Raw genomic sequence first — 10,353 nt, 5'->3', positions numbered from 1 at the left:
AGGTGCTTAGAGAGAAAAGGAGGTTTATGTACATCAATAACCAGAAGTTTATAAAAATTATAACTTTGTTTTTAATTAAAATCATTAGGTGAAATTTGGAGGTAAAATCAGATAACTCATAAAATAGCTATTGTTTTTCAATTTAATCAGTCCATTTAGTTACAATGAATAATTTAAGCTATATAGCACAAATATTCTTCCACAACACAACACAAATGATGTTCTATGACAAATGTACCAATGTATTAAGGTGGGTAGAATATAATTTAATTAACAACTTCTTGCTTTAAAGTATTAATATAGTTTAATTGAAAAAAAGATTTATCTTTTTATTCACAAGTATTAAAATGAAATCTTATGCCATAATTTTACTTACAAAATGATTATATCTCAATAAAATAAAATATCAATTGCATGGAGTGAGGGAATTTGAAAACACAGATTTCAACTATTCCTTAAAGGATCTAACCTACCTTTATTTTGATATAATCAAAATAGGGATAATTCATGAAACAAAATAATATTTGTAAATGTTAAAAATTCACAATCCATAATGTAGAGTCTTGTTTTTTTTATTGTGCATGGCAATAACATGAATTCACTTAAAATTAATTAACATTCTGTTGGTATATACTTTCTTCTAGGAAATATAACAAGACAAATTTTGAGTTGTAAACAAACTTCTTATTTAATAGCCACTAATATTTATAATTAGTTCTGAAAGCCATAATTTATACAAGTATATTTATAATTAAACATGCAAATATATGCACAAAGATAATTATTTATTTTTTGGTAATGGTAAATGAAGTTTTCTTTTATAGAAATATGATCAATATTTTGACTATAAGTGAAAATATTAATCTCTGAAGAGTCCTATTCACTCATAAATTAAGTTAGAACATAAGTGGCTAGTAGGAAAACTATCTTAGTATGAAAGTTTGCTTGAGGACTAAAATTTATTTTTTTTAATTAGCATATAAAATAAGTATTAGGGTTCTCTAAAGGAGTAGAGCCCATTGAATGTATACTATAATTATGAGAGGGGATTTATTAGGTTAGTTTACATGGTCAGAGGCCGGATAGACCCACAATGGCCATCTGTAGGCTGGAAAGCTGAAGAAACCAGTAATTGCTCTGTTCAAGAAGCTGGAAGCTTCAGCAAGAGGGACTGGTGATGTAACCCCTGTTCAAGGCTGAAGGCCTGGAGAATCATTGGTGTATTTTTGTTCAAAGGCTGAAGAATCTGGAGTCTCAAGTCTGTAATGGCGGAAGCAAAAATGTACTGGCTCAGAACAGTTGAGCACTTTGTCTCCTGCTTTTTGTTCCATCTGGGCCCTCAGGCTATTGGATGGTGCCACCTAAGTTCATGTTGGGCCTTTCCTCCTCATTTGGGAACCCATATTCCAATCATCTCTGGAATTACCCTCACAAGTATGTCTGGCTATTTGTTTGCTAGGCACCTCTTAATCTATTCAAGTTGACAAACAATATTAACCATCACAGTATGTTAATTGTACATATTGATGGGGTTTATCATATTTCCAAACATGCAAGTACAAATCAATTCCAACCTCCCGTTTTTCACTCCCACCCACTGCTCAAAGAATTTTTTTTAAACATAGGTGCACAGATGCTAATGTGTTGGATTTGAACAAACTAGTTAGCTTCTAGTGATATTAAACACATTATAGTTACTGAAAAAGTGGGAAGACAAAATAAGGATCAAAAAGAGAAAAGAGCCAGAATGAGCTAGAGATGAAGAGGCAGAAGAGATAGTGATGAGGTAGAATAAGGTAATGCAAAGAAATATAATGATAGTCACTGAAAAAAATAAGAGCAACAGAGAGGAATAGAGGGGGAGTTTTATTTTCTCAGCAGATTTTTATATATTCAGAATATCATATATATAGGGACCATCATTTTTTATTTTAAATTATATTGTCAGGACAAGACTCAATTATGAATTAAATGCACATGCAGATTTTATTTCACTTATTAATATAATTATTCATGTAACTTTACTTTCATGATTTAATTGTAAATGAATTGATTTGAACTATTAGAAATTACAAAATTAATTATATTCAGCTTTAACTAGTTGAAACAAATTGGCAGTCATCTATAATATGTGTTGAAGGCAGATGTTTAGGCCCCACTAATTTCTGTATGCTGGCTACATGGTAAAAAAAAAAAAAAGAGAGAGAGAGAGAGATTGAAATATTATCTTAGGCCTTTTGTTGTTGTTCTTCTATGTTCCATCTTAATTGAATATTACTGTGTGCAAGACACTCTGCTAGGTACATAATAATTTTCTCCCTATATTTGGGTAAATATTTGAAAGTGAAATTGCTATGTCATAAGCACAGAATAGACACGCTTTACAACATGTATAGTGGACTCTGGTATTGGTGGGGTGGGTGAGAAGTATAACACAAATGCAGAAAAGTAGCCCAACCACAGTTATACAGCTCAATGAGTTTTTAAAAGTGAATATACTTAATCTCATAGAGGCACACATAAAATTATTAACAGAACCCCAGAAATCTCTATATATAATATGTTTATATGTAAAATATATATATATATATATACATACACACACACACATATATGTATATATATATATGTTTCTCTTGGATATATACCTAGGAGTAAAATTTCTGGGTCATAGTTATACATATACATGTTTGTATGTATACATTGTACACATACACATGTACATATGCATACATATATATGTATATACATACATACATACATATACATATGTTTAATTTTCACCGATAAAACCAAAATTTTTTCTAATGCAGTTATATCAATACATATTAATACATACATACATATATATGTTTAACTTTCACTGATATAACCAAATTTTTTTTCAAATGCAGTTATATCAATGTACACTCTCATTAACCATCTCTCTCAGTGGCTTCACATAGTCATCAATACTTAGTGTCTTTTTTTAAAATTTTAAACTTTCTAATAGTTATATAGTGGTATATATACCACTATGATTTTAATTTATATTTCTCTAATGCCTAATGATTTCTAAGCAAAATTTTATATATTTATTGTCCATTATGTAACATCTTTTGTGAAGGACTTTTAGGATCATTTTCTTTTATTGATTTGAAAGAGTTTATTATGTATTCTAGAAACTGATCTTTTGTTAAGTTATATTTATTATAAGTAATTCTCCTTAAACAGTGGTTTGCATTTGATAGCTTTATTGAATAATAATTGACATAACATATAATTTGCCCTTTGTAAGTGTACAATTCAGTGTTTTTTAGTACATTATATGGATGTGAATTATTCCTATGTTTCAGTTATAAAATACTTCCTTTAAAAGGTTCCCTCATACTTGTTTGCAGTCAATTTTAGCTCCAACCTCCATTTGCAAACAACCACTAACCTGTTAGGAAGTGAGTATAATGAATATTTTCATGTTTCTGTGCAGCTAGGATTTTCTGGGCAAATTTCACTGGCACCTGGGCTAAAGGACAAATCTTGAGAGTTCAAGGGTGTTAGATGGATCTGGAATCTTGTGCTTTCATTCAAAGGGTAAAAAATTACTTTCCCCAGAGCCAAATTCTTATATTCTGGGGACTTCCTCCATTTACCTTCTAGAGAGATTTCATTTATATTCCAAAGGATTGCAAAAGAATAGGGAGCAAAAATTTTTTTCTATCAAGAATGGAAGAGGAGAACATAGCTGTCCTGTTCCTAAATAGAATTCCAGCTACATAATTTCAGATTTTTATCTCCTGCGGAACAAGCCCTGCCCTGGAAATCCTACACATGTGGCTCTCATAGCGTCACCTGTGGTAAGGCACTGTGCTTATTGCTATAAAGACTCTAATCTGTGCTCTAGGAATTCCATTGCTTCAGGATAACGATGAATAAATAACAGATAGTAAAAACTTATCCATTTTGCTGACAAGGATGATATCCTGTTTTAACATGGTTTTCTGGAAGAGATATAGGAAAGTCCCACATGTCGACTAACAGGATTTGAGGGATGTCAACAGGAACCCAGAGCAGACACACTGAAAGGATTGGGAGCCAATTGTTGACTGATGGCAGGGATACAGAGCTGGAACAAGAGTCTCTGGATGGTGCTTTTGGTTTTTGCTTTCTCTTCCAGGAAAAAGGAAGGAAGGATCCAGGAATTTCCCAAACTTGAGCTTTTAGTGGCCAAAGAATCTTAGAAATCTCTGTTTTTCTGTTATTGTTGTACAGGAGGAAAAAGAGCAGGAATTCCTAAAGATGTGATTTGGGTATGTCCCAAAGAGGAAAAATTATATTATTCACTGCATTCTTTTCTGGGCAGGAAAAGAAAGCATTCATTAGTTCCCCAAACTGAAGCAGGCTCTGGGCATTCCAGTGGCTACACCCACTGGCACCTTTAAGGAGATGAATTTCACTGCAGTGGGGGACACCCCCGCCCCCCAGCGCTACTCCTCACTCTTCTTTCTCCTAATCTCTGCTCTTTTAAAGTTTAGGGGCTGGGCCTCAGATCTTCTTGTCACCAGAGAATAGAAATAATGCTACACACCTCTCCTATACACCTCTCCTTTTATGTTGGATAGCTCCAGGAGGGGACAGATTTGAATGCTGATACTTTTGTTGGACACAGGCATCTATGTCCCTAGTTCTGTGGCAGAAAGGCATGAGCCATGGTTGCATGCGACAGGAGAGAGAGAAACAGTCTGAGCACAGCACCACGTGGATGCTGGCAAGTGTAGAGTGTGTGTCTAAGTCAAAATAAGGGGAAAACCTTTACCTGTTGTCCCCTCACCTGCCTGCCCCCCTGCCCTGAAGTCACTGCTTCCACTGGGAGAGAAGGGGTACCCTGCACCTGTGACCTTAATCTCCGAAATACTAAGTTAACTGTTGCTTTGAGCAAAACCTGAAAAAAAAAAAAACAGTTTAATGAAAACACTTTTTTGTTTCTATTAATTCTGTACAGTATAAATAATTATAGGGTTTTTTTTTATGCTTATCATTCCCAGCCTCTTAGGTGGTCAAGGGGATTATTGCAATCAGGAAATGCCAACAACAGAGAAGTATTAGTGGAATCTGCATTGGAGAGAATGAGTCTCCATGACTGAGGAGTTATGTTTTAGGTTTTATAGGAAGGAAGGCTATGGAAGTCTGGTGCTAGTGAAATAAAAACATAGCAGTTTCAGACAATAAGTGAAATTAAGGTTGTTTTTGTGTGTAGTTTAATGTTGTGAAGAATTCCAGGGATTGTTGTTTCCAAATATGGTGCTCTGATATTATATTCAGATGAAAGAAATTTAGACAGCAGAAGATGCTGGAAGAGGTTTTACTCTGACACCTCCTTGTCTGCTAAAGTCTGGACCCACTGATGAAGAAAACAATCACTCAGTCCCTTCCCTGAGTTTTCATTAACTGAACTCATATTGCAAGAAGAAAGACTTAAGTCAGCCCACATTCCTGGACAGTCTCTTGTCTATTATGGTCCATCCAATCCAGTCATTTAAAATCCATTTTCTGCTCCTTCTGGGGCCCAGTGGACTTTGTCCCTGGCCATTACATGTTTCTCCAAGTTAACTGCCTTCTCTTCTGACTCCTCAGAATTGTCTACATTCTAGATTCTCTTCCTCTCCTACAGAAAAGCGGTATGTAACCTTCTGAGTCATGTCAGGCTAGTGGGTAATTACACTCTGTGGTCCCCTCCCTACAGATAACAAATTTGTGTATCCTTTCTCCTATTCCAGCAAAACTTCAGAGGGCAAAGGGAAGACTTTCCTTTTGACCATATACTTGGTTATATATATATATTTTTTTCTTTTTTACAGTTGCTCAGGATTTAGAAGGTCAGTTGAAAGCCTTCCTCATTCACTATTCTCAAGGCTGAAATAACTTTACTTCTTAAAGCATTGTTTCTGGAGGATCTGATATTATGTAAATAACACTGAGAATTAATTTTTTATTCCAAAAGAAAATTTAATTTTACTTGCTTTATGAGAAATGGTGCTCCCCAGTTAATAATTATCTGCTGAAGGAAAATTCTGAATTAGAAACATGAAATAAAAACTTAGGTATCTTCAAGTCTGTCTGATTCTCTAAGGCAATATTTTGTTATGCTTTAAATAACAGCATATCCAACCAACAGTCCATCAATTTCATATCAAGGCTACAACCAATAAAATGTTCAAGAAAATAAACCTTTTAAAAAAGAAAATTTCCCGATCTACCAAATTGTATAGAGCTTTGTAATAAAACATAAAGGATGTGAGGCATAGTTCATTTGGCTTCATAATTCTATGAAGACTTTGATGTTCATTTGATAATATAATTATATTTTTCCTTTCTCAACTTAGTTTTGAAGACATTAATAACCATTTCAGCCCCTATCTTTCTTTCTTGGAAATTTTCATTTAAGTCCATGTATTCTGTAATACTCACAGTAGTGTTAGGATAAACACGTTCTACCCTGCTAGGTAATAAAGATGATATAGATACAATTTAGTCTCAATTTTGTGTAATTTTTACTTGGCTTTTGCTGTAACACTCTGTTCCTACAATAACTATGTTATTAGAGTTAGTTTTAAAGTGCTAGAAATTTCTGCCTTTTATATTATTGTTGTTATTATGAGGAATGGCATTAAAGATGACTCATTCTATTTTCAACAGTGAAATTCCTATATAAGAAATAATAAGGGAAAATCTAAGCTAATGTAGTGGATATGTGATTTTCTTTATTCAGTCAAACATGCATATATTAATATACGTTGAGTGCTATCAGCAGTCATTGGTTTATATATATTAGAAATACAGATGTAAATGTAACAGATGTTAATCACTTTTCTTAAGAAGCTTGTACTATAGTAGGATGAGGCAGACAAAGAAAAGATTAAAATATGAAATACAGTAAACAGTGGGAAGGGCTACGAATAAAGACAAAGCAGGGAAGGGGCGAGTGGCCATGGAAGGATATGGAGAGGGCGTGTTTGGTTTTTTGATTGATGGTCTTATCTTTTAGGAAAATGTACACTACCTGAAGAAAGAGATCCTGCCTGATGCAGCTTGTCCTCACACCCTTGTATATATCATCACATCAGTACTTACAAATACTAAACCAATGGATGAACTTGGTGTGCAGTGAACCCTCCTTTTACCTGATATATTCTTTTTTTTCCCCATCATACTTTCTAGTATATAATTTAACTCATTTCTTGTTTATTAGTGGTCATCTTCCCCGCTTAGCTACAAAGTAACCTGCACAAGCTTAAGAAATTTTTATCTATTTGGTTCACTGAGGTATCCCAAGTACCTATAACATTGATTGCCAGACAGATAGTAAAGATTTAGTAGTTTTTGAATGAATAAATGAATGAATTTTATGACATACTTTTCCTTGAGGGGGAACAATGTAGCTATTAGCTTATGACATATGAATTTTGCTTTCTGATTTGGGCAAGTCATTTTTTTTTTCTGCCAACAACATACATTCTGACTGCTAACGACAAATTCACAATTTGTGTGCTTAATAATGCTATGAATAAAATGCTTAATAAGCAAATTTTGATGCCACATTCTGGTATACTGGGAAATCAACTGTTAAAATATATTAATATATTGATATTCAACTATCAATGACACAGTTTCCCCTAAATTTTTATTTTTATTTTTTTTTTAATTTTTTATTTTTATTTATTTATTTATTTATTTTATTTTTCATTATGTCTATGGGTTCTTTTTTTTATTGTTGGTTGTTCAAAACATTACATCGTTCTTGATATATCATCTTTCACACTTTGCTTCAAGTGGGTTATGAACTCCCATTTTTAGCCCATATACAGATTGCAGAATCACATCAATTACACATCCATTGATTTACATATTGCCATACGAGTGACTGTCGTGTTCTGCTACCTTTCCTATCCTCCCTCCCCTCCCCTCCCCTCCCCTCTTCTCTCTCTACCCCCTCTACTGACCTTCATTTCTCCCCCTTGTATTATTTTTCCCTTTCCCCTCATTTCCTCTTGTATGTTCTTTTGTATAACCCTGAGGGTCTCCTTCCATTTCCACGCAATTTCCCTTCTCTCTCCCTTTCCCTCCCACCTCTCATCTCTGTTTAATGTTAATCTTCTTCTCATGCTCTTCGTCCCTACTCTGTTCTTAGTTACTCTCCTTATATCAAAGAAGACATTTGGCATTTGTTTTTTAGGGATTTGCTAGCTTCACTTAGCATAATCTGCTCTAGTGCCATCCATTTCCCTGCAAATTCTATGATTTTGTCATTTTTTAATGCAGAGTAATACTCCATTGTGTATAAATGCCACATTTTTTTAATCCATTCGTCTGTATAGTTGATCCTTTTTTCCTGGATTTGTTTGTGTAATTCCTTGTCGAAGTGATCTTTCATTGTCTGATTTTGCTGTCTAATGTCTTCCTTGATACTCCAGATCATCTGAAGCGTATATATCCTGAATTCTTTATCTGACATTCCATCTGCTGCAGCTGTTACCTCTTCTAAAGTTGAGTCGACCTGCATTGCTTGTAGTCCTTTCTTTCCTTGTCTTTTCATACTGCTTGCGTTTCTTTCTTCTTGGTGAAACTGTTGTGTTTTTGAAAATTTCCCCCCCCTATATATTTATATTGCTCTTGTATAGTTGAAAAGTCTCCCTTGCAGGTGCGGTCGGGGGTTCTGCTCTGCCCCTCCTCCAATTGGTGTGAGGTGTCTACCACGCCCGCGGACCCCTGGGCCTGATCCGCCGTTTTGTCGCAGGTCTGCCTACCTTGCAGGTGGGGGCGAAGGCTCTGCCCTGCCCCTCCTACCACGCCCAGGGACCGCTAGGCCTGATCTGCAGGTTGGTCGCCGGTCTGCCCACCTTGCGGGCACAGGTGGCAGTTCCGCTCTGCCCCCACTCCAATTGGGGTCACTTGACCACCACACAGGCGGGCCGCTGGGCCTGATCTGCAGGTTGGTCGCAGGTCTGCCTACCTTGCGGGCGCGGGCGGCAGCCCCGCTCCTCCCCTCTGGCTCGACGACAAAGCGAGAGAGACTCTCCCCTAAATTTTTAAATTTAAAAATTTTTAATTTTAAAACAGTCCTGATTAACACAACTATGATAGTCATCAATTTTTGAATAAGAAGAAAAGAGTAAGTAAAGATAAATGAAACACATCTGTAGGTAGACTTGACAGTAAATGTTTTCACTGGGTGAAAGGCACCTCCTTGTTTGTTTTTTTGTTAATTTTTAAAAATTCGTTATTTTTAGTTATACATGACAGTATTATGTATTTTGACATATCATACGTACATGGAGTATAACTTCCCATTTTTGTGGTTGTACATGATGTGGAGTTGCACTGGTGGTGTATGCATATGTAAACACAGGAAAGTTATGTCTGATTCACTCTACTTTCCTTGTTTGTTTTTATTTGAGTTGTACCTACAAGGAATTTTCTGGGAAAAACAGTGGGATTATCTTTGTTATCCTAAGAAAAGGATTCAAGGTGTAAAATAGGTACAGACAGCCTAGAAATGCCTCTTGAAGATCCATTTCAGAAGGACATAAGACAATGAAGACCCAATAGTAACATGGCATTTGGTGATTACGGCGTAAAAGTCAAATGCATGGTGCTTTCCTTCCTGGCCTTCTTGAAATAACTAGCAACTTGTTGACAGCAATTTGGAAACATTTTTGTTCATGATTTATATATGATTATTATATTAGATTTTGTTTTCTTAGGGACAAGACACAGACTTTTAAATCACAGTCCATGTGCAGGGGGCAGGTACTCTCTTTAAAACAGTGATCAATATCCCTAAAGCCATTTCAGTGTAGGTTAACTTAGTTTCATTTAGAAAATTATGGTCATTTATAAAGAACTTAAAATCACATCATAATAGGTAAAGCCTATGGGGACACCAAATTAAATTAATTTTCATATTTCTAATTTACTTCTTTGCTCCTTTTCCTTGTTTTGCTAGGCACATTGGAAATTTTCACAGTTTGTTCCTTAGAACCCTAGTTCAATGTTACTAATGCATCATAGAGAAGATTTTTAAGATGAAATAAATTAGAAAATATTGTATATAATTTTTCTTCTGTTAGAGAGTTCCAGTGCCAACTACGATTTAAAAAAACTCTAAGAAAGTCTGCAGTAAATTAATATCTTTAACTTTCTTTCAGATATTTTAATAGAAAATATCTGAAAGTTATTTCTCTTCAGTAGTTTTTTTAATGTAATAACTATTTTTTAAAAATGTATATCATCTATTATAAGTCATAGCATCAACAAAGGAAAACATTGACAATATTCTTTTAGACTAAACTTTGGGAAATACTGCTTAATATTATACAA

This window comes from Marmota monax, unplaced genomic scaffold (genome assembly GCF_021218885.2).
Source record: "Marmota monax isolate L192 unplaced genomic scaffold, Marmota_monax_Labrador192_F-V1.1 WCK01_AAM20220418_F8-fsc00002, whole genome shotgun sequence".
In the NCBI taxonomy this organism is placed as follows: Eukaryota; Metazoa; Chordata; class Mammalia; order Rodentia; family Sciuridae; genus Marmota; species Marmota monax.
Note: the sequence above shows the minus strand (reverse complement) of the source record.